The sequence below is a fragment of the Sycon ciliatum genome, chromosome 2, assembly GCF_964019385.1.
Source record: "Sycon ciliatum chromosome 2, ocSycCili1.1, whole genome shotgun sequence".
Lineage (NCBI taxonomy): Eukaryota > Metazoa > Porifera > Calcarea > Leucosolenida > Sycettidae > Sycon > Sycon ciliatum.
Genome location: NC_088644.1, coordinates 33369658 through 33392531, shown reverse-complemented (window position 1 = coordinate 33392531; position 22874 = coordinate 33369658). Strand labels below are relative to the sequence as shown.

Below are 22874 nucleotides of genomic sequence, written 5' to 3'. Positions count from 1 at the left end.
AATTTCGAGCCAAGCAGCTCTATCAGAAGCAGATTGCACAGCATCCAGAAGCGACAGATTAATGCATTGTAAGTCTTTCTTGACAACGTCGATCCATCTCAGACGGGGTCGTCCTCGGGGTCGTCGTATGTCTGTTGTGTTGATTGACATTAGGAGGGCTTGGAAAGAGGACGATTCTTCGCCTTCCCTCACTACATGGCCGAACCACAGCAGTCTCCGTTGCCTGCAGACTTGGGATAGTGGGGTCTGCTCGGTTCTGGCATACAGCGCTGTGTTCGAGATTCGTTGTGGGTACGTGATACCAATGATGGTACGTAGTTTCTTCCGGTGCCATACATTGACGACGTCGGTTAATGTTTGCGATAAGGTCCAAAGCGCACAGTTATACAGTAAGACAGGCAATATCAGGCAGGAAAACATACACAGCCTGGAATTCAGGTTGTGGCGTTTCCATGGAATGCTTGCAAATGCCCGATTTGCAGCAGACACTCTGGCTGCTATGTCTTCTGCTGTGCCTAGCATACTCCCCAGCAGCTTCACCGATTTCCAGGAATCATCTTCCTTGGTCACAGTAAAATATTGAGTTTTTGCCACGTTCAGCTTCAGATTGTCATCCGAGAAAACGGGTTCACACACACGGACGGTTTCTTCCACAGATGATCGCTCGTTCTGATGGGCAGTGGTGTCGTCTGCGTATTGTGTGAAAGTTGCTGGTAGGTCTGACGCGGGTAGAGCTTGCTCTCGGATCTTACGCATGGAACCTTCGGCGTAAGTTATAAACATTATTGGTGACATTGGGTCACCCTGGACGACGCCGATGTTCGTTGGAAATGGTTTGCTTAGTTGTTTACCAAGCTTCGTGCGGGCTGTTGTGTTTGATACTAGGACTGCAGTGGTGGACGTTGGTGCGCCAGCAGTGGCTAACCTCTCCAGAGCAACCTGACGAATGACAGTGTCAAACGCACCACTGAAGTCCAATAGTGCCGATGAATATGACCAGTCGCCAAGTAGTGCGCGCTCACACATCGTCCTGGCGTAAAAGACACCATCCGTGGTCGATCTGCCAGGGCGGAAACCAGCTTGGCTCTCTGCCACATATGACTGCACATGGAGTGTGTGTCGTCGGGTGAGTATTGACGTCAAGATCTTACGGACGACAGAAAGGAGCATAACGGGGCGGTAGCTTTTTGGATGTCCTAGAGGCTTGCCGGCTTTGTAGATGGGAACGATGAGGCCGCAGCGCATGTCGTCAGGACAGTACTCTGTAGCTTGAACAGCGTTGAAGAAATTCGTCAGCCAGGGTGCGAGAAGGTTTTTAGCTGACTTCAAAGCATCAGCACTGATACCATCAGGACCGACAGCACCACCAGACTTCTGCTTGATAATTGCAGACCGTACTTCTTCGATTGTGAATGGATCTTCCTCATTTGATTGCTGCCTGAGGTCGAGTGGCTGGCCATCAGTGTAAAATACCGATTCATAATATTCATTAAAGGCATTAAGATTCCATGAGATGTCTGCCATGATTCTGCCGTCTGCGTCAGCAAGACGCACAGGCGCAGCCTTCTTCCCAGAGCGTAGTTGGCGTAAGTTGCTGATGGCGTTGAAGTAGGACCGTGGGTCAGGACGTAAAGCATCTACTTCAACAGCCTTACGTTGCCAATATTGCTCGCCCTCCTTCTGTAGTATCCTTCGAATCTCGTGGAGTTTTGCAGATCTTTCAATCTTTAAAGCTTTACGATGCTCTGGATCAGGTTCAGCGTTTATGCGGCAGTGCAGATTCTTCTGTTCAGTGGATAAGGATGCAACGCGAGGGTTCGTGCTTGCTTTCGGAGCAGAACCAGTGGGCACTTTCCCGAATGCATCCTGCGCTGCATCATGCGTAGCCCAGACGAATCCACGCCACGTTTAAAAAGGGGAAGTTAAGGCAAAAATTAAAATTTCACCAGTTGTAGTCTTCGGGGTGCTGAGTCGAATGGTCTTGGTCCGAGAAGGCTGAGACGCTCCCTTCCTACTTGAATCCCAATCTAACTCGCGCACTTCCACCGAAACTGGGTGACTGCGCCCTACTAGATGGGGATTTGTATACAAAATGCCACTAAAAGCGCCGTTTCGTTCTTATCAAAGCACGGATGACCGCGATTGGCCCATATGTTGTAGTCTTTTGGACGCTGAGTCGACTGGTTTTGGTCCGAAAAGGCTACGATGCAGCGTTCCTCCTTTATTCCCAATCGAACATAGTTGAACAAGCGGTCACGTGCTCCTGGGTGCCCAAATCACCTGGTCACCACGCCAGCAGGCGACAACTTTCACACCAAGGTTCAACTCGAGTTCAACTCGAGTGACAGGACTGCACCCAAAAAAGGTCAAACAGGCTAGTAAGTTGTAAGTTGTAAGGGCCTTGCCCTTGGCCAGAAATAATAATTCTCAGTTATGACTAGGGTGAGGTCCTTAGCGTCCACAGTTAGGTGGGCAGTCACTCCTCCTGCCTCCGTGCCGACCGTGGTGTGGAGGCTGCAAGTGTGCACCGTTGCCTTTAGTCTGCACCGTTGCTGCAACTGCACGCTGAAGGGTGGAGCATTTCAAAGATGTAGCATAAATACCGAGCGAGACAAAACTCTTTCACTTCGCTTTGCATTTGAGTTAGTGGTGAGAGACAGAGTTTTTCTCTTCGCTTGTTGAGTATTCCGTCACGCCGCAGCAGCCTTTGCGAACTCTCCCGAGCGTGATTTGAAGATAGGGTTTGAAACGTGACGTGCTGCTGTTCCCTTCTGCTCCTGTTGGAGGGAAAGTATTTCTGAGGAGTTAATAACGACCAGGCAATGTCAGCAGGAATACAAGCAGTAGAAGTAATGGCAACGGAAGATCCGCGCACAGTGGAGGAGTCCTTCTTCGAGGAATATTTCACAAAGTTTAGCAAGAACTTTGTAGACGCGGATGAGTTGGCACGAGCGAAGTCTATATGCCACTTCGGCACAACTATTACTATCGCAACTACTGATGATGTGGAGGAAATGGAGGTTCCAGGCTACTGCATTTATGCTACAGAAAGAAGACGTGTCATCAAGGTGGAAACAGGAAGCGCCGGAACTACAACGGTACTGAAACTACGCAAGATTTATCCTGGTGTTGGAGAGAGGTACAGAAGGAAATTGTTGTATAAAGAACTGCGGATTACCCAGTATGTACAGAGATGCGAGGAAGAAATTCGACAGAACAAACGAGATCGGTTCATTGCAACCTGCAAGCCTTATTGGTATATGTTCAATAGCTACCATGGTTTTGAACTTGAATATTTTCCAGAAGGCTCACTAGCGCAGATGCCCAGCACTCTGCTGCATGATAATGAGCGACTCGGTTTACTGCGGGATGCTGCTCAAGGTCTTCAATTCCTCAACTCTCTAGGTATTATGCATTCTGACGTAAAGCCTTCAAACTTCTGCGTTAGCATGCGAGCCGACGGCACAAGGATCGCGAAGTTGATCGACCTAGGCTCTGCTAAATTTGCAGGCGAGTTCATCAATAGGTGCCATATGGATGATACTCCTGCATATAGTCCGCCTGAACTCTTCCCACGCCTGGACCTAGCCCACACAGGACACGATTGGGTGATGGTAAATCCATCAGCAGACTCCTGGAGGTTTGGACTGTGCATTCTAGAAGTAATGACTCGGCGAAGCTTCCACTCATTATGGAGTGAAGCTGTACCGCATGACGAATTGTACATGGATTTCATATTGGTGAATGGCCTTATGAAGAGCCGTTCATATATTGAGCCTCTCAAATTCATAGGCTTGTCTACTTCTAGCCTGCCCCACTTTGCGAACAAGCTGATTTTTTATTTGATACGACACAAAGCAGCTGAACGTGTGAACATGGACCAAGTGGTCAATGAGATCAATGAACACCTTGGCTTTGCTCAAAATGTGATTGCAAGCTCCATCGCTGAACATTAAAGTGATATTATGGTAGAATCATGTTCTCAAACTTTTCTCTTCATCGTGGTCTTTCTCTTTTCGTTGTAGTTTCCCACCCGCCCTCCCCTTTATTCTCCTTTCTGGATAGGTCCTGCAGGCTACGTTTTGTTCATTTATCTTATGGGGTTATTCTAACTTGCTTGGTTTGCAAGCTACCTGACCAGACGCGTCCAGCGAGTAAGAGTAGGACAACAGCTAAGTGGGGCCCGCCCTTGCACAAGAGGCGTCCCACAAGGCTCCGTGCTCGGCCCATTGCTATTTTGCATTTACACCCGTGATGCACCACAGTGCTTCCAACATGCATTAAATCAACTTTATGCCGATGATATCACACTCTATATCAGGCACAAGTCCATCCAGATCATCACAACCCAGCTGAGTGCTGACCTTGCCGCTCTGGATCGCTACCTAGATCAGAAGGGACTGGTGTTAAACCCGTCCAAGACTCAGTTTGTCCTGCTCAGGCGACCGGGCACGGAGCTGCCACCTGGCACCGCAGTCAACTGCCGGGGCACTTCCATAGTCCCATCTGCTTACGCTCGGTACTTAGGAATACTGGTTGACGAACATCTGTCTTTCTCAACCCAAGTGGATGCAGTATGTGCAAATGTCAATAGGAAGGTCGGAGCATTTGTCCATGCAAAGCAGAATATCAGCATTTTTGGCAAACGACTTTTCTATTTATCGATCATTCAGTCCACATTTGAGTTTGGCAGCACTGCATATATTCATTGCTTATCACAAGCCCTATATGACAAGCTTCTTACCAGGCGATGCGCCGTTTTGCGAAAAGTCGACGTTTAGAGGTAGTTTTATTATCCCAAATGCCAAAGCGCGGGAAAATTCAAATGCAAACAGCTGCATTTTGGAGACGTATTTTTTATCGATAGTCGGGCAGTCAATGCCAATTTTCTCAAGAAGAAGAGTATTCAGAGGCATTGTTGTGCATTTTCCGTTGATACTATACGTGTGCCCTAGTGTTTACATGAGCGAGGGTGGTGGTTTTGCTAAACCGTTCGCATGGCGGGCGGGTTTGTAAGAAGAAAGGCTTCAGCCATTGACGAGCGACGAGAAACCTGTCATTTCGTGCCATTTGAGTTAGCAGTAGCACCGGACAATACTGACACATGTCTGCGGCAGCAAACATAGTGTACTAATGGATCAAAAACAGCCACAATGTGTGTCACTGCGGAAACAGGCTGTAGAGGTGCATTTGCAAAGCTGCTGATTTTCGTCGTCTTTCCATGCACAGGGTACGTATCATGCCCTTGGCATAGGCCAAAGCACGAAAGCTTTAGTTGGACACCACCCACAATCTCCACGTGGGTCCCAGTGTACCTGCTGCTGCCGATGAGAACCGCCCTGTAAGCGGTTTACCCACCCATGTGTCCTCAATATGACTGAGAATACATCAGTAATATGCCATACACATTGGAAACCTGTACAGTTCAATCCAATTTAGACGAGAATGACTGCATTGGTTGGAAATGCATTGCACCATTCCACTGAAACGTTAACACACAAGAACAGGAAAAGGATGTAACAGAAAACGAAAGAACGTAACACAAAAGATAATCCCAAACCGTCCAGCGGAAAAAAGAACGTGGGAAGAAAAGCACTGTGGCTGGTGTAGGAAGCAAATACTAGGCTGTACGGGAAGTACCAAATTATGTGGTTGTCGAGCATCTCCTCAGAGTCGACAAAGGGATAACGGAATGAGAGAGACCGACTAATTTTCGTCAAAACTGTCACAAGCCAGCAGCTGGTGATTGTTGAGGAAGGTAGTTACACCACTGACCGACACCACTGCTGTGGGTAATGATTACGTGCAGCACCTGACAGCAATAAACCAGACAAAGCAGTACAATACCGTGCAGAAGATGAAATGCTTGACGGAGTATAATAAGTAGCAGACAAACTGTTACACAATGGAGCAACATTATTTGCTAAAATGGCATAAATATAGTATTACTTTGACGAATACCCGACACATAACATTCCCGCTACAAGCATTACCAACTCTACTGTCCCTGATGCAGGCGGGACTAGTGGCACACATTCCTACTGCATACCCCAAAGCTAAGAAAGGTGGCATCATGCTCATGTGAGCCAGTTGGGTACCACCCAAGCTCTGCACCGGGCTCTGTCCAGGTGCCTACACACAACCCTGGAGGACGAATGCAACCCCAAAACACGATGTAGTAAAGGGCAAGTCCTTGGACACAGCTGTCAAAGTTATCCACCAAATTGACCTACAGCTGAGCAGGCCAATGTACAGTGGAGGAGAGTATTGAGAAACTAAGAATAAAGGACTTATCGTCTGTTTGTCAGACTACTGAGTATCTGTTCCCGGGGAAAATCGCGATTCCGCGGCCGCGTTTTTTGCGATTTTTTAAAAGACCGCGTTTTCCGCGATTTTCCCGCGTTTTTTGAACTTTTTTGTTGCGCTACATGTACACACAGTGCACTGTTCGGCTGACCGTTGTGAGCCGTTGACGTCAAGTAGAGAGTCTACGTGTAGGGCGCGCGCTCCCTAGCATACACATGGCACATGACCGGCTCCCCGGTAAAATTGCCGCATATCAACAAGAGTACATAACCCCAAGAGTGTGCAACTCCAGCTAGCTATGGGGTCTGCGACGGCAGAACTTCACATCACATGATGAACCCGTGCACTCTAGTGCATGATAGATACTGGGTTGTACGCAGCCCAGCTTTGGGTACAACTCTCTTGTGGTCACTTTGCACTGTTTGCCAGCATAACCTTTTGAACCATGTCACGTGATGTGAAGTTCTGCCGTCGCAGCACAGCATAGAGGTTGTGCAGGCAGTTGCACACTCTTGGGGTTATGTACTCTTGATATCAATAATATTCACCGCATACTTACCCAAATTCACCGCAAATTATGCCATATTTACCTGCAAGTTACACCGCAAACTCTGGGATTTTTCCGCGATTTTCCCTGGGGACAGGACTATCCAACCCAAACTATGGTCATGAGGGTGGACAATACTGGATGGTCACAATTCCACCTCGCTCTCGTTTTCTCCCCTGGAGTGAAGCTTCACACACATACCTGTAGTACCTGTGGTGTCTACAAGAAGTAGGAACAGTCCTTCACTAACTCCACTGCTTTCTATAAAAGCCTGTCTTATGCAGAAGCCTGTTCTGAACACAAGCCTGAGTTTCAAGATATGCAACTAGCACAATAATGTGGATTTTGCATCGGCAACCATAAAAAGTTTGGTTTGACTACAAACATAATGCAACATAATGTAAATAGAGGCCTAGCCACCACACCGGCTTCTACAGAAATACGCCAGGCCAGGCTTTCATACACGACATTACAGTAAGTCATCCAGTTCGCACTCACCCACTTCAGTTGGTGCTTGCAGACGTATTAGACGCATACAGCCAGTCAAGTACGCTTGCAGGGATCTTTTCTCAACGGGGAGTAACGGCTGGCCATAATACCTACAATACATACAGAATGACAATGGTGAACATAGCAAAAGGGAAGGGCATTCAAGACCTGCAGCTCCATGTATACATGCCGAGTGTGAGCGTGGTGTCTGTGGACAAAATCGACAAAGAGGTACCCTGGCAACAAATGTAGTGCCAGGATGCCAGCAGAAGGCTACGTGGCACACCAGTCCAACATGTAAATAAACTACCATCCACTGGTCACACTAGCCCAATTGATGCAAGTACCACAGTTGAAGTTCCATGGCCATTTGCCCGCCACATGCCAATCACAACAAGCACTGAGGAAGAAACTGAGACGAAGCGACGTCAAAGCAAAACACTAACACAGACAGGCGGGTTCCACACACAGTGAAACTTCAGTATGGAGTAGTACCAAGAGTCCATGGATGGCGGTGCCGTAAAACTTACAAGTGGAATTGAGCTACACTGGAATAATTGTTGTCTCTGATTATCGCTTAATTTAAGCAACAAAATCTACTATCAACTACCCACCTCTTCAAGGTAGGGATTGTGAAGAACCAATGACCTAGTCATGGTGTGGGGCTCTGACAAACATCTTGCAGCAGTCAGACAGCCTGTCACAGGCCTCACAAAAGGCTGTGGATGCAAGTCCACTGCAGGATCATACAATGCGAGTGCAAAAGGCAAATCTGTTATGCAGGCCAGGGCTAAAATGCCACACTTTCTGTTCAACAACACCTCCGCGAGGGAAGAATGCGACAGTTCCAGTAAGCAAAAGGTTGTTTCATTTGAGGAGACTGAAAAGCAAGAAACCAGCAACGAATTGGACCAAGATTGAGTCAATGTGCACACAGGTGATGCGTGCGTGTTATCGTTTACTGGAATTATGGCATATATGCTAGAAACATGGAATGCACTACGAATTCTGACCTGAAATACACAAATATACACATCTGCCTGAGTTTCAATGAGCATGGATAGACGTGGAACACACTACTTCCACTGGAAATGGTGATATACCGGGAACACAATCCATCTGCTGCTATATGGGCGAGAAACTATTGTAACCTGGGATAGTTTGAAACTTAGGTGTGATGAAATGTCACTTTCGTGGATTTTACACGTATCACAAAAAAATTCTTTCATTTCGTGCCATTTGAGTTAGCAGTAGGTCTGGACATAGACATGACCAGATCTTTACACAGGTTGGTTGGGACTATCTTTCTGCTATCTCGGATATTGTGTAAGATTTGATGGAGTCCATTACTGGCTGAATACCAAAGAAGGGAGGAAATTTCTACGACTGTACTGTAAGAAAACGACGACACGAAACTTCCCAATGGCTCAATAGCTGGCCCCAAAAATAGTACGGATTACTTTAGTACTTACTCAAGTCACATCGAATTCCTTATCGGCGGGCTCCAGGCTGTGAAACGCCTCCAGTGGGTCTGAATGTTCGACAACGTCAGCCATTACTTCTTCACGGAATCGTCATCTTCACCTCTGTACAAAATGAGCTGACCGGGATAATAAAAAAGGGCTTTTTTTCGCTCTGGCGCATCGACTGTTACTGCCAGCCGCGTAGCATTAAAGAGAATATTTTCGTTGGATAGAATGACTCCCACCACTCTTCTATACAGTCATACTAACTTGTACGCCCTTGAGAAACGCCTCAACTTCAAAACCTATGTGTTTGTTTACCGCTGCCTGAATGGACTTGCTAGTCCTCTTCTGCGAGACCGCTTTACCTTGCGCGCCCATGGTGCTCGCACTGCAGCCACCACCCGTGGCCAAGTCTCTGCTGCTCTTGTTCTGCCCCCCGCTAACACCCGATATGGCTTTAGTGCAATTTCTTATTTGGGCGCTGCCAGGTGGAATACACTTCCACCGGCTTGCCGCATGTCTAGTTCACCAGCTGAATTTCGCTCATCCATCAAATTATACCTAGGGTTCCCTGTAAAAAGGCGCTGACGCCTGTTGGGAATTCCCTAGTAAAAGAAGAATAAATAATAATAATAATAAATAACCGGTTTTTCCTCAGGGTTGTGCCTCCGCCGGGGTCCTGAGGTTTTTTCCGCCAGCTTCGGGCTGGTTAATTATCCGGCGGCCCCATTCACCACAGCGGTTCACTTTTTGCATCATGTTGGTCTGGTACATACGTGTACATGTATACATGTATATGTGTGAGGTGGCATGCCCTTCTTCTTGCTCATGTATACACAATGCTAAGCTCTTCTTCCATCTTCCACCGTGAGTGAACAAAGACCACACTACTACTGTGATCTGTATCTTTCTGTGGTGTGTGGGTGTGTCTGTGGTGTACGCAGAGGCCAGCTAGCTGGCAAAAACATCGTGTGTTGTTGCTAATGCTGTCTATGTCTCAGTGTGTGCCAGGATATGTGTAGCGAGAAATGTCGTGACACTTATCAGTTGAAAGTCGTCACTAAATTAGGAAACCAAAACAATCAATGTTATAGCCAAAAATTTTAGGGAGTTTTTACATTCACAGTGACGATAAATCTTAACCGTCCACCTCTCCACGCTGCGCTCTTGGAAACACACGAATGTGTGCAGAATTTTGCTCCAAGTCCAAAAAAAGTCCAAAAAAATCAAGTGTTTTAAGCGGGATTCACATAAGCTTTTTTGCGATGCGACAGACGCGAAACGGGGAAAACCCCAAATCGCAGCCATGTCGCACCCCACGCAACTGCCGCAACTGGGCCATCGCAGGCCATCGCAGAAGTTGAGCTTGGCTCAACTTTTGCGATGCGATGCGATGCTACAAGCGATTTGGTGTACGATTTTGACCTTTTCTACAGCAAAGTTGTACAAAGGTGCAAGAGTTGCCTATAAATTTTTACAAGCTGTGTCAAACCGCGCGAATATCATGGTGACGTACCCAAATCAGCAAAACTTTGTCGCATCGCTGACTTCTTCTGTGAATGGTATTTCGCGAGTTCGCATCGCACGCATCCATCGCAGATCGCGTCGCATCGCGTGTCGCATCGCAAAAAAGCTTCTGTGAATCCCGCTTTAGCCACGTACTGGGCTGCACGGCGGCGGGCGAAGCCCACCGCCGTAGCAGGACTTTTGCCAGCACCCTCGTGACGTTGCAGATATGTGGCTTGATGATTGTAGTTGACGTTGATTTAGTGACTTTGGTAAGTTTGAGTCGTGTCAAGAAGTCAGGTAGGAGTCAGTACTAGGCAGTAGTGGAACGTGAGTGGTAGTCTTTGCCGAGTTTTGAGGGTATCCTGGATTTGGTTTGCAGCGCTGTGGAAATGGCTTGCTGTGGAGGTCCCATACCAGCACTGGATGTTGTATCAAAGGTACGATCTCGTAGCACGCCCTAAACCTTCAAAAATTCAAAAATTGACTTCGGTCTGTGGGAGTCTGTGAGAGAACGCCCACTTGTGCTGTAATGACAGATTCCAGGGCCACGTTGAGGGGCCCTATCCCACCACCCATGGCTGCTTCTGGACCTTTTTTTTAGGTTTGGGTCCCGCGCACGGACAGAATGGGCAAGAAAATGTGAAAAAACTTGTGAATGCATTTTGTTGGCTCCTGGGTGTCTCGCACACCGTGGTAGGCCTCGACCAAATATGCTTGCGCATATTTCAGTATATTTTGTGAGACAGTTCATATATATTATGGCATATTGAGCGACAAAGGGAATATTGGCATGAAGCCAGCATATAATTCAAATATTCTGAAGAAAATGAGGACAAAACATTCATATTATGAACAAAATGCGTTCAGAAATGCCTTTTATGGATAAATTTGCCGGGAATGGTTGAGGCGTTTGCTACATTTCCCCATGGATGAACACTATCGCTACTGTTGCTGGGGACACACCCCATCCATACAATTCCGCATGTGTTTTGATTTGCACCACAAGCATGATAGCCGTGAAGCCATTGACTATTCCAAGGTTGTAATTTTACTGAAATGATCTACACTTCCTGCTTATGTCGAGCATATTTTGGAATATATTGGCATATCTTTTTGCATATCTTGCTAAATCTTTGGCATATTATGGACGTTTTCCCTGATATGCGACGAGCATAATATGCTCTTTTTTTAGCATATTTGGTCGAGGCCTACACCGTCGCACTATGCCGGAATTTTTTCCGGCCTCAAAAGCCTGTCAGTGAGGTGCAAGAACTTGTAAGTCATGTCCAGAGGGCCAGCATAGTGGCAGGAGTGTGTGGTGAAAAATTCACTCAAATTCATGGAGAGACACCAAAGTTACGGTCAATTGAATGACATATGAAATTTTTGGGTAGGCTGCTACCAAGAATCGTGGATGCTGTCTACAAAATATACACCATTCATGCCCTAAGTCAACAGCAACTTTTAAAACATTCTGACCTGTGATTGGTTTACACTGGCAGTTGCCATGACGACGCAGTAGGCGGGCACCACGCGAGACACCACAAGCCAAGGAAATCTTTCTTGTTCGCAGATCATGCATTCGCTAAATTCCTAGGTTATAATAATTATAGTGTCCATTCGTATTGTCCGTAACGCGTTTCATGATCATACCCACTTGCAAAGGCGTAGGCAGTATATAAGCCACTCCCGATGATAATAATATTGTATCACTTCGGTGTTACATATACTAAAATTGGAACGATACAGAGAAGATTAGCATGGCCCCTGCGCAAGGATGACACGCAAATTCGTGAAGCGTTCCATATTTTTGCCAGTCCAGGCTACAGTGAAGTGTTTGGCACCATGCGGGCGCCGGGCATGGTACTTGAAAGATGTTTTTTCTTCACTATTATAGGTTTTGTTGAAGTTTGATGAAACAATTTTGAGATTCGTATATCTGCGACAGTACAAGATGAGGAAGTGAATTTTGAGGTGCCTATGACGTCATCAAGTATAGGAGGCCAACAAAGTGGGGAGGCGTAAAACCCGAAAACGGATTTTTTAATGAGAAACTGAGAAAAGGGTCTATGAGTATGAATCATTCTGCAAATGTACACCAAATATTATCAACTATCGACTGCCATCCAACCTAGACAACCGTGCATCTCCTACTGGTGCAGCACGGCTTGCACCGGATAGGCGAACTCGGCAAGCGCAAGCTACTACTAGTGTTTGCCTGGAGGTGCCTTCACGGGAAAGCTAGTGCCACGTTGTCTGTACTGTTCGTCAGATCTGCTGGCAGGAGAACCCGCCATCAGAGGTCCAGTGGTCTGCTCAGTCAGCCATCCTCCACTCGCTCTGGCGCTTCTCGGCCGTCCGTCGCAGGATCTGCACACTGGAACCTGCTGCCGGATGACGTTCGGACAATAGCAAGACAGGAAAAGTTTAGCAAAAGTTGCCTACCATAATTTTTGCTGAGACTAGCCCTCCCCCTAGCTCTCCTCGACCACCCTGTCACCCCTGATACCCGCTTGACTCCTGTGTCAGATACTTCTTCTTCCGTAGTTTTCTAATTCCAGTCCTCTCTTTTCTAAATGGGTTTTATCCATTCGCCTTTAGATTATCATTGGGCCTAGTTCCCGTTTATTGTGCGAATTAAAATAAACCAACCAACCAACCAAGGCAACTGCTCAGCGCAAGCACGTAGCAAACAACTAGGGATGACATCACTGCATATGGCTTCGCAGGAATTATTTATCAGTTCTACAGTCCATTCATAAAAAGATGGGTCCTGGCTCTGGCGAGCTCCCGTATTTGGCGATTTTTCGTGATTTCATCGTACACAGTGCAGTGCTGCGAACTTTGAAATTTGAAAAAGGGTGCCTGAACTGGGGTTCGAACCGCAGAATGCACTGTTGCAGGCGGGGTCAAACGGCCTGGATTTTGATGGTTTTTCCCAATTCAGTGCTTTTGGGGCAAAACCTGGCCGAAATCCTATTCTTGCTATGGCTTGCTTTTTGGACAAAAAAACTTCAGAAACATAATTGGAAGAGGATTCCATATGGGATTGCAGAAAAAAATTCTAAAAAAACTCAACGTTTGACCCATTTATGGCCAAAAGCTAGAAGTTCATTTATTTCTGAATGGACTGTAGGAGCCTCCAAGGAGCTTGACGTCATCTGAGGTGGTTGACTGCAAGGTCAGCATAGAGTCTTTCGGCTGTGCACCAACACGAATGTGAAGCTGTGGCTGACGGGTCACTTACAATGCTGTGGTAGGCGTTGGAGACTTCTGTGATGTCGCACGTAACGTCGGCTATTGCCAATCAACAAAGCTCGGTTGGACTTTGGTTCAGCGGTGGTACACATACGTCAGGTACACACGAATTACGTGCGACTTAACCTCCCTAGTGGTCCTTAGCCTTGACTGTAGGGAGCCATAGGGCCGGCAAGAAACACATCACGCTAGCTGTCTTTGAAGGTACGGCTCTGGACAAGTAGAAAAGAAAATCCTGTCAGCTTTTCCATTCTTTTTGTTGGTATAGTCAAGTATCTAATTCTTACTGGTCTCGTCATCGTCCAGAGCAATTAGCTGTTGCGCTGATTCGAATTGTACTTCAACTGCTTTGTCAAGACTTAGTACCATTCGAGAAAACCATGTCATGACCTGGTGTAGCTGAATTAAGCTCGGCAAAGCCACGCAAAGATGTAGCATAAATACCAAGGCGCGACAAAACTCTTTCACTTCGCTTTGCATTTGAGTTAGTGGTGTGAGAGAGAATTTTTCTCTTGGCTTGTTCAGTATTCCATCACGCTGCAGCAGCTGGCAGCGGAAGATCCGCGCAGTGGAGAAGTCTTGAATGGTCTTGGTCCGAGAAGGCTGAGACGCTCCCTTCCTACTTGAATCCCAATCGAACTCGCGCACTTCCACCGAAACTGGGTGACTGCGCCCTACTAGATGGGGATTTGTATGCAAAATGCCACTAAAAGCGCCGTTTCGTTCTTATCAAAGCACGGATGACCGCGATTGGCCCATATGTTGTAGTCTTTTGGACGCTGAGTCGACTGGTTTTGGTCCGAAAAGGCTACGATGCAGCGTTCCTCCTTTATTCCCAATCGAACATAGTTGAACAAGCGGTCACGTGCTCCTGGGTGCCCAAATCACCTGGTCACCACGCCAGCAGGCGACAACTTTCACACCAAGGTTCAACTCGAGTTCAACTCGAGTGACAGGACTGCACCCAAAAAAGGTCAAACAGGCTAGTAAGTTGTACCCTGCAGGCACGGTGACCAGCTGACTGGTGTACGCAGGAGCACGTGACCACTCGTTACACCATGTTCGATTGGGAATAAAGGAGGAACGCTGCATCGCAGCCCTTTCGGACCAAAACCAGTCGACTCAGCGTCCAAAAGACTACAACATATGGGCCAATCGCGGATGAAGGGAAAGAAGCAGCAGAGAGACACCTACTGAGTCTAATGACTGCCACTGTCTGTTCTCAAACAAAAACATTTTTTGTCGAATTGAAAAATCTCACCTGTTAGTGTTGCTCACTAGCCACTAGTGACTAGAGTTGTTCGTCCACGAAATTTGCAATATGCCACTACGGTACCAGCAAGAGTAGGTAAGTTGGCATAGAACAACAGCTATGCAAAGCCATGTTCATCTCCTCTTCACTTTGGAAGGCAGTACAAGCACCCTTCATACCTCGACATTGCCTTGGAGTGGAAGCAAATTCACCATGAGTTTTCCAATTCACTACAATCGATCTCGGGGTGATGATCGTGTCTTCTTCATCACCCCTGCAGCCTGGACAGCCTTTGGGAAGACATGTGTCACTCTCCTGCTCAACAGATTCCTACATCTAGATTTGGTTACCGTCAGGGAACGAAACAGAGCTGCAAAACACCAAAGTAATTGGTTTCTTCCATTCAATTACACTGCTGAGCAAGTGAGCATGCACAGCATGGTGACAGCTAAGCAGTACGCACGTCATCAAGCCCAATTTCCAAATATGGAAGGTGTTATTTATGAAATTTGACACGGTTCCTCTTCTCTGATCGGCTCGAGACATAGCTCATCGGAATCAGTGCCCAATTCTCCTTCGGATAAGCCATACTTATTTTTAGCGTTCAGTTTCCCTTTAACAACGGTTAACGCCTACGTTAACCGAACATTCAAGCCATAACATTCTGGGCCTGCCTCGGCCACGACCTCATGCCATGTGGCACATGTCCTCTGCATATTCGCCTGCACGTGTCGTTCGACTGCTGTGGAGCCAGTCTTGGCTGTGCCATGGCCTCGCGTACAGGGGCCTTGCCCTTGGCCAGAAATAATAATTCTCAGTTATGACTAGGGTGAGGTCCTTAGCGTCCACAGTTAGGTGGGCAGTCACTCCTCCTGCCTCCGTGCCGACCGTGGTGTGGAGGCTGCAAGTGTGCACCGTTGCCTTTAGTCTGCACCGTTGCTGCAACTGCACGCTGAAGGGTGGAGCATTTCAAAGATGTAGCATAAATACCGAGCGAGACAAAACTCTTTCACTTCGCTTTGCATTTGAGTTAGTGGTGAGAGACAGAGTTTTTCTCTTCGCTTGTTGAGTATTCCGTCACGCCGCAGCAGCCTTTGCGAACTCTCCCGAGCGTGATTTGAAGATAGGGTTTGAAACGTGACGTGCTGCTGTTCCCTTCTGCTCCTGTTGGAGGGAAAGTATTTCTGAGGAGTTAATAACGACCAGGCAATGTCAGCAGGAATACAAGCAGTAGAAGTAATGGCAACGGAAGATCCGCGCACAGTGGAGGAGTCCTTCTTCGAGGAATATTTCACAAAGTTTAGCAAGAACTTTGTAGACGCGGATGAGTTGGCACGAGCGAAGTCTATATGCCACTTCGGCACAACTATTACTATCGCAACTACTGATGATGTGGAGGAAATGGAGGTTCCAGGCTACTGCATTTATGCTACAGAAAGAAGACGTGTCATCAAGGTGGAAACAGGAAGCGCCGGAACTACAACGGTACTGAAACTACGCAAGATTTATCCTGGTGTTGGAGAGAGGTACAGAAGGAAATTGTTGTATAAAGAACTGCGGATTACCCAGTATGTACAAAGATGCGAGGAAGAAATTCGACAGAACAAACGAGATCGGTTCATTGCAACCTGCAAGCCTTATTGGTATATGTTCAATAGCTACCATGGTTTTGAACTTGAATATTTTCCAGAAGGCTCACTAGCGCAGATGCCCAGCACTCTGCTGCATGATAATGAGCGACTCGGTTTACTGCGGGATGCTGCTCAAGGTCTTCAATTCCTCAACTCTCTAGGTATTATGCATTCTGACGTAAAGCCTTCAAACTTCTGCGTTAGCATGCGAGCCGACGGCACAAGGATCGCGAAGTTGATCGACCTAGGCTCTGCTAAATTTGCAGGCGAGTTCATCAATAGGTGCCATATGGATGATACTCCTGCATATAGTCCGCCTGAACTCTTCCCACGCCTGGACCTAGCCCACACAGGACACGATTGGGTGATGGTAAATCCATCAGCAGACTCCTGGAGGTTTGGACTGTGCATTCTAGAAGTAATGACTCGGCGAAGCTTCCACTCATTATGGAGTGAAGCTGTACCGCATGACGAATTGTACATGGATTTCATATTGGTGAATGGCCTTATGAAGAGCCGTTCATATATTGAGCCTCTCAAATTCATAGGCTTGTCTACTTCTAGCCTGCCCCACTTTGCGAACAAGCTGATTTTTTATTTGATACGACACAAAGCAGCTGAACGTGTGAACATGGACCAAGTGGTCAATGAGATCAATGAACACCTTGGCTTTGCTCAAAATGTGATTGCAAGCTCCATCGCTGAACATTAAAGTGATATTATGGTAGAATCATGTTCTCAAACGTTTCTCTTCATCGTGGTCTTTCTCTTTTCGTTGTAGTTTCCCACCCGCCCTCCCCTTTATTCTCCTTTCTGGATAGGTCCTGCAGGCTACGTTTTGTTCATTTATCTTATGGGGTTATTCTAACTTGCTTGGTTTGCAAGCTACCTGACCAGACGCGTCCAGCGAGTAAGAGTAGGACAACAGCTAAGTGGGGCCCGCCCTTGCACAAGAGGCGTCCCACAAGGCTCCGTGCTCGGCCCATTGCTATTTTGCATTTACACCCGTGATGCACCACAGTGCTTCCAACATGCATTAAATCAACTTTATGCCGATGATATCACACTCTATATCAGGCACAAGTCCATCCAGATCATCACAACCCAGCTGAGTGCTGACCTTGCCGCTCTGGATCGCTACCTAGATCAGAAGGGACTGGTGTTAAACCCGTCCAAGACTCAGTTTGTCCTGCTCAGGCGACCGGGCACGGAGCTGCCACCTGGCACCGCAGTCAACTGCCGGGGCACTTCCATAGTCCCATCTGCTTACGCTCGGTACTTAGGAATACTGGTTGACGAACATCTGTCTTTCTCAACCCAAGTGGATGCAGTATGTGCAAATGTCAATAGGAAGGTCGGAGCATTTGTCCATGCAAAGCAGAATATCAGCATTTTTGGCAAACGACTTTTCTATTTATCGATCATTCAGTCCACATTTGAGTTTGGCAGCACTGCATATATTCATTGCTTATCACACGCCCTATATGACAAGCTTCTTACCAGGCGATGCGCCGTTTTGCGAAAAGTCGACGTTTAGAGGTAGTTTTATTATCCCAAATGCCAAAAAAAAAAAAAAAAAAAATTCACGGTTCGCGTGAGACTCGGCTGGAAGCCGGGTTTTCCGCATCCGTAGGAACGCCACCACCCTTCAAGGATCAAGGCGCAGATGCAGCTCCTAAAGCGGTGGGAGGTGAGTAGATCAGCTCACCAGCAAGTGGTCAAAGACCGAAAATCCCATTCACTGCATCCATGTTTTCCTCGTGCCAGGCCACGAGTTCCCAATTAACTATGGGTCGCAGCACGGCTAGAAAAAATCCTTCCGCTTCCAAGCAGGACTTGAACCTGGCACCCTCTGTTTCTCAATCATGGTCTTAGACCATCCCACTATGCCTGCCTGCATCCAAACCAAATGCCAAAGCGCGGGAAAATTCAAATGCAAACAGCTGCATTTTGGAGACGTATTTTTTATCGATAGTCGGGCAGTCAATGCCAATTTTCTCAAGAAGAAGAGTTTTCAGAGGCATTGTTGTGCATTTTCCGTTGATACTATACGTGTGCCCTAGTGTTTACATGAGCGAGGGTGGTGGTTTTGCTAAACCGTTCGCATGGCGGGCGGGTTTGTAAGAAGAAAGGCTTCAGCCATTGACGAGCGACGAGAAACCTGTCATTTCGTGCCATTTGAGTTAGCAGTAGCACCGGACAATACTGACACATGTCTGCGGCAGCAAACATAGTGTACTAATGGATCAAAAACAGCCACAATGTGTGTCACTGCGGAAACAGGCTGTAGAGGTGCATTTGCAAAGCTGCTGATTTTCGTCGTCTTTCCATGCACAGGGTACGTATCATGCCCTTGGCATAGGCCAAAGCACGAAAGCTTTAGTTGGACACCACCCACAATCTCCACGTGGGTCCCAGTGTACCTGCTGCTGCCGATGAGAACCGCCCTGTAAGCGGTTTACCCACCCATGTGTCCTCAATATGACTGAGAATACATCAGTAATATGCCATACACATTGGAAACCTGTACAGTTCAATCCAATTTAGACGAGAATGACTGCATTGGTTGGAAATGCATTGCACCATTCCACTGAAACGTTAACACACAAGAACAGGAAAAGGATGTAACAGAAAACGAAAGAACGTAACACAAAAGATAATCCCAAACCGTCCAGCGGAAAAAAGAATGTGGGAAGAAAAGCACTGTGGCTGGTGTAGGAAGCAAATACTAGGCTGTACGGGAAGTACCAAATTATGTGGTTGTCGAGCATCTCCTCAGAGTCGACAAAGGGATAACGGAATGAGAGAGACCGACTAATTTTCGTCAAAACTGTCACAAGCCAGCAGCTGGTGATTGTTGAGGAAGGTAGTTACACCACTGACCGACACCACTGCTGTGGGTAATGATTACGTGCAGCACCTGACAGCAATAAACCAGACAAAGCAGTACAATACCGTGCAGAAGATGAAATGCTTGACGGAGTATAATAAGTAGCAGACAAACTGTTACACAATGGAGCAACATTATTTGCTAAAATGGCATAAATATAGTATTACTTTGACGAATACCCGACACATAACATTCCCGCTACAAGCATTACCAACTCTACTGTCCCTGATGCAGGCGGGACTAGTGGCACACATTCCTACTGCATACCCCAAAGCTAAGAAAGGTGGCATCATGCTCATGTGAGCCAGTTGGGTACCACCCAAGCTCTGCACCGGGCTCTGTCCAGGTGCCTACACACAACCCTGGAGGACGAATGCAACCCCAAAACACGATGTAGTAAAGGGCAAGTCCTTGGACACAGCTGTCAAAGTTATCCACCAAATTGACCTACAGCTGAGCAGGCCAATGTACAGTGGAGGAGAGTACCGAGAAACTAAGAATAAAGGACTTATCGTCTGTTTGTCAGACTACTGAGTATCTGTTCCCGGGGAAAATCGCGATTCCGCGGCCGCGTTTTTTGCGATTTTTTAAAAGACCGCGTTTTCCGCGATTTTCCCGCGTTTTTTGAACTTTTTTGTTGCGCTACATGTACACACAGTGCACTGTTCGGCTGACCGTTGTGAGCCGTTGACGTCAAGTAGAGAGTCTACGTGTAGGGCGCGCGCTCCCTAGCATACACATGGCACATGACCGGCTCCCCGGTAAAATTGCCGCATATCAACAAGAGTACATAACCCCAAGAGTGTGCAACTCCAGCTAGCTATGGGGTCTGCGACGGCAGAACTTCACATCACGTGATGAACCCGTGCACTCTAGTGCATGATAGATACTGGGTTGTACGCAGCCCAGCTTTGGGTACAACTCTCTTGTGGTCACTTTGCACTGTTTGCCAGCATAACCTTTTGAACCATGTCACGTGATGTGAAGTTCTGCCGTCGCAGCACAGCATAGAGGTTGTGCAGGCAGTTGCACACTCTTGGGGTTATGTACTCTTGATATCAATAATCTTCACCGCATACTTACCGCAAATTCACCGCAAATTATGCCATATTTACCTGCAAGTTACACCGCAAACTCTGGGATTTTTCCGCGATTTTCCCTGGGGACAGGACTATCCAACCCAAACTATGGTCATGAGGGTGGACAATACTGGATGGTCACAATTCCACCTCGCTCTCGTTTTCTCCCCTGGAGTGAAGCTTCACACACATACCTGTAGTACCTGTGGTGTCTACAAGAAGTAGGAACAGTCCTTCACTAACTCCACTGCTTTCTATAAAAGCCTGTCTTATGCAGAAGCCTGTTCTGAACACAAGCCTGAGTTTCAAGATATGCAACTAGCACAATAATGTGGATTTTGCATCGGCAACCATAAAAAGTTTGGTTTGACTACAAACATAATGCAACATAATGTAAATAGAGGCCTAGCCACCACACCGGCTTCTACAGAAATACGCCAGGCCAGGCTTTCATACACGACATTACAGTAAGTCATCCAGTTCGCACTCACCCACTTCAGTTGGTGCTTGCAGACGTATTAGACGCATACAGCCAGTCAAGTACGCTTGCAGGGATCTTTTCTCGACGGGGAGTAACGGCTGGCCATAATACCTACAATACATACAGAATGACAATGGTGAACATAGCAAAAGGGAAGGGCATTCAAGACCTGCAGCTCCATGTATACATGCCGAGTGTGAGCGTGGTGTCTGTGGACAAAATCGACAAAGAGGTACCCTGGCAACAAATGTAGTGCCAGGATGCCAGCAGAAGGCTACGTGGCACACCAGTCCAACATGTAAATAAACTACCATCCACTGGTCACACTAGCCCAATTGATGCAAGTACCACAGTTGAAGTTCCATGGCCATTTGCCCGCCACATGCCAATCACAACAAGCACTGAGGAAGAAACTGAGACGAAGCGACGTCAAAGCAAAACACTAACACAGACAGGCGGGTTCCACACACAGTGAAACTTCAGTATGGAGTAGTACCAAGAGTCCATGGATGGCGGTGCCGTAAAACTTACAAGTGGAATTGAGCTACACTGGAATAATTGTTGTCTCTGATTATCGCTTAATTTAAGCAACAAAATCTACTATCAACTACCCACCTCTTCAAGGTAGGGATTGTGAAGAACCAATGACCTAGTCATGGTGTGGGGCTCTGACAAACATCTTGCAGCAGTCAGACAGCCTGTCACAGGCCTCACAAAAGGCTGTGGATGCAAGTCCACTGCAGGATCATACAATGCGAGTGCAAAAGGCAAATCTGTTATGCAGGCCAGGGCTAAAATGCCACACTTTCTGTTCAACAACACCTCCGCGAGGGAAGAATGCGACAGTTCCAGTAAGCAAAAGGTTGTTTCATTTGAGGAGACTGAAAAGCAAGAAACCAGCAACGAATTGGACCAAGATTGAGTCAATGTGCACACAGGTGATGCGTGCGTGTTATCGTTTACTGGAATTATGGCATATATGCTAGAAACATGGAATGCACTACGAATTTTGACCTGAAATACACAAATATACACATCTGCCTGAGTTTCAATGAGCATGGATAGACGTGGAACACACTACTTCCACTGGAAATGGTGATATACCGGGAACACAATCCATCTGCTGCTATATGGGCGAGAAACTATTGTAACCTGGGATAGTTTGAAACTTAGGTGTGATGAAATGTCACTTTCGTGGATTTTACACGTATCACAAAAAAATTCTTTCATTTCGTGCCATTTGAGTTAGCAGTAGGTCTGGACATAGACATGACCAGATCTTTACACAGGTTGGTTGGGACTATCTTTCTGCTATCTCGGATATTGTGTAAGATTTGATGGAGTCCATTACTGGCTGAATACCAAAGAAGGGAGGAAATTTCTACGACTGTACTGTAAGAAAACGACGACACGAAACTTCCCAATGGCTCAATAGCTGGCCCCAAAAATAGTACGGATTACTTTAGTACTTACTCAAGTCACATCGAATTCCTTATCGGCGGGCTCCAGGCTGTGAAACGCCTCCAGTGGGTCTGAATGTTCGACAACGTCAGCCATTACTTCTTCACGGAATCGTCATCTTCACCTCTGTACAAAATGAGCTGACCGGGATAATAAAAAAGGGCTTTTTTTCGCTCTGGCGCATCGACTGTTACTGCCAGCCGCGTAGCATTAAAGAGAATATTTTCGTTGGATAGAATGACTCCCACCACTCTTCTATACAGTCATACTAACTTGTACGCCCTTGAGAAACGCCTCAACTTCAAAACCTATGTGTTTGTTTACCGCTGCCTGAATGGACTTGCTAGTCCTCTTCTGCGAGACCGCTTTACCTTGCGCGCCCATGGTGCTCGCACTGCAGCCACCACCCGTGGCCAAGTCTCTGCTGCTCTTGTTCTGCCCCCCGCTAACACCCGATATGGCTTTAGTGCAATTTCTTATTTGGGCGCTGCCAGGTGGAATACAC

The 22874-nt window shown here is 47.0% G+C and overlaps 2 long non-coding RNA genes and 1 other non-coding gene across 3 annotated transcripts; 1 reads left to right on the top strand and 2 right to left on the bottom strand.

Moving 5' to 3' along the window:
- Positions 1-5437: 5437 nt before the first annotated feature.
- On the bottom strand, positions 5438-8987 carry LOC135809755 (uncharacterized). Its single transcript, XR_010552237.1, has 4 exons — positions 8815-8987; positions 7957-8078; positions 7352-7452; positions 5438-5812 (listed from the first exon to the last, which is right to left on the bottom strand). It is a non-coding gene; the product is annotated as an uncharacterized LOC135809755 (long non-coding RNA).
- A 3036-nt stretch (positions 8988-12023) lies between these two features.
- LOC135811018 (U6 spliceosomal RNA) lies at positions 12024-12129 on the top strand. The gene has a single exon (XR_010552492.1). It is a non-coding gene; the product is annotated as a U6 spliceosomal RNA (small nuclear RNA).
- Positions 12130-19162: 7033 nt separating this feature from the next.
- LOC135810844 (uncharacterized) lies at positions 19163-22554 on the bottom strand. Its single transcript, XR_010552420.1, has 4 exons — positions 22382-22554; positions 21524-21645; positions 20919-21019; positions 19163-19378 (listed from the first exon to the last, which is right to left on the bottom strand). It is a non-coding gene; the product is annotated as an uncharacterized LOC135810844 (long non-coding RNA).
- Positions 22555-22874: the final 320 nt, after the last annotated feature.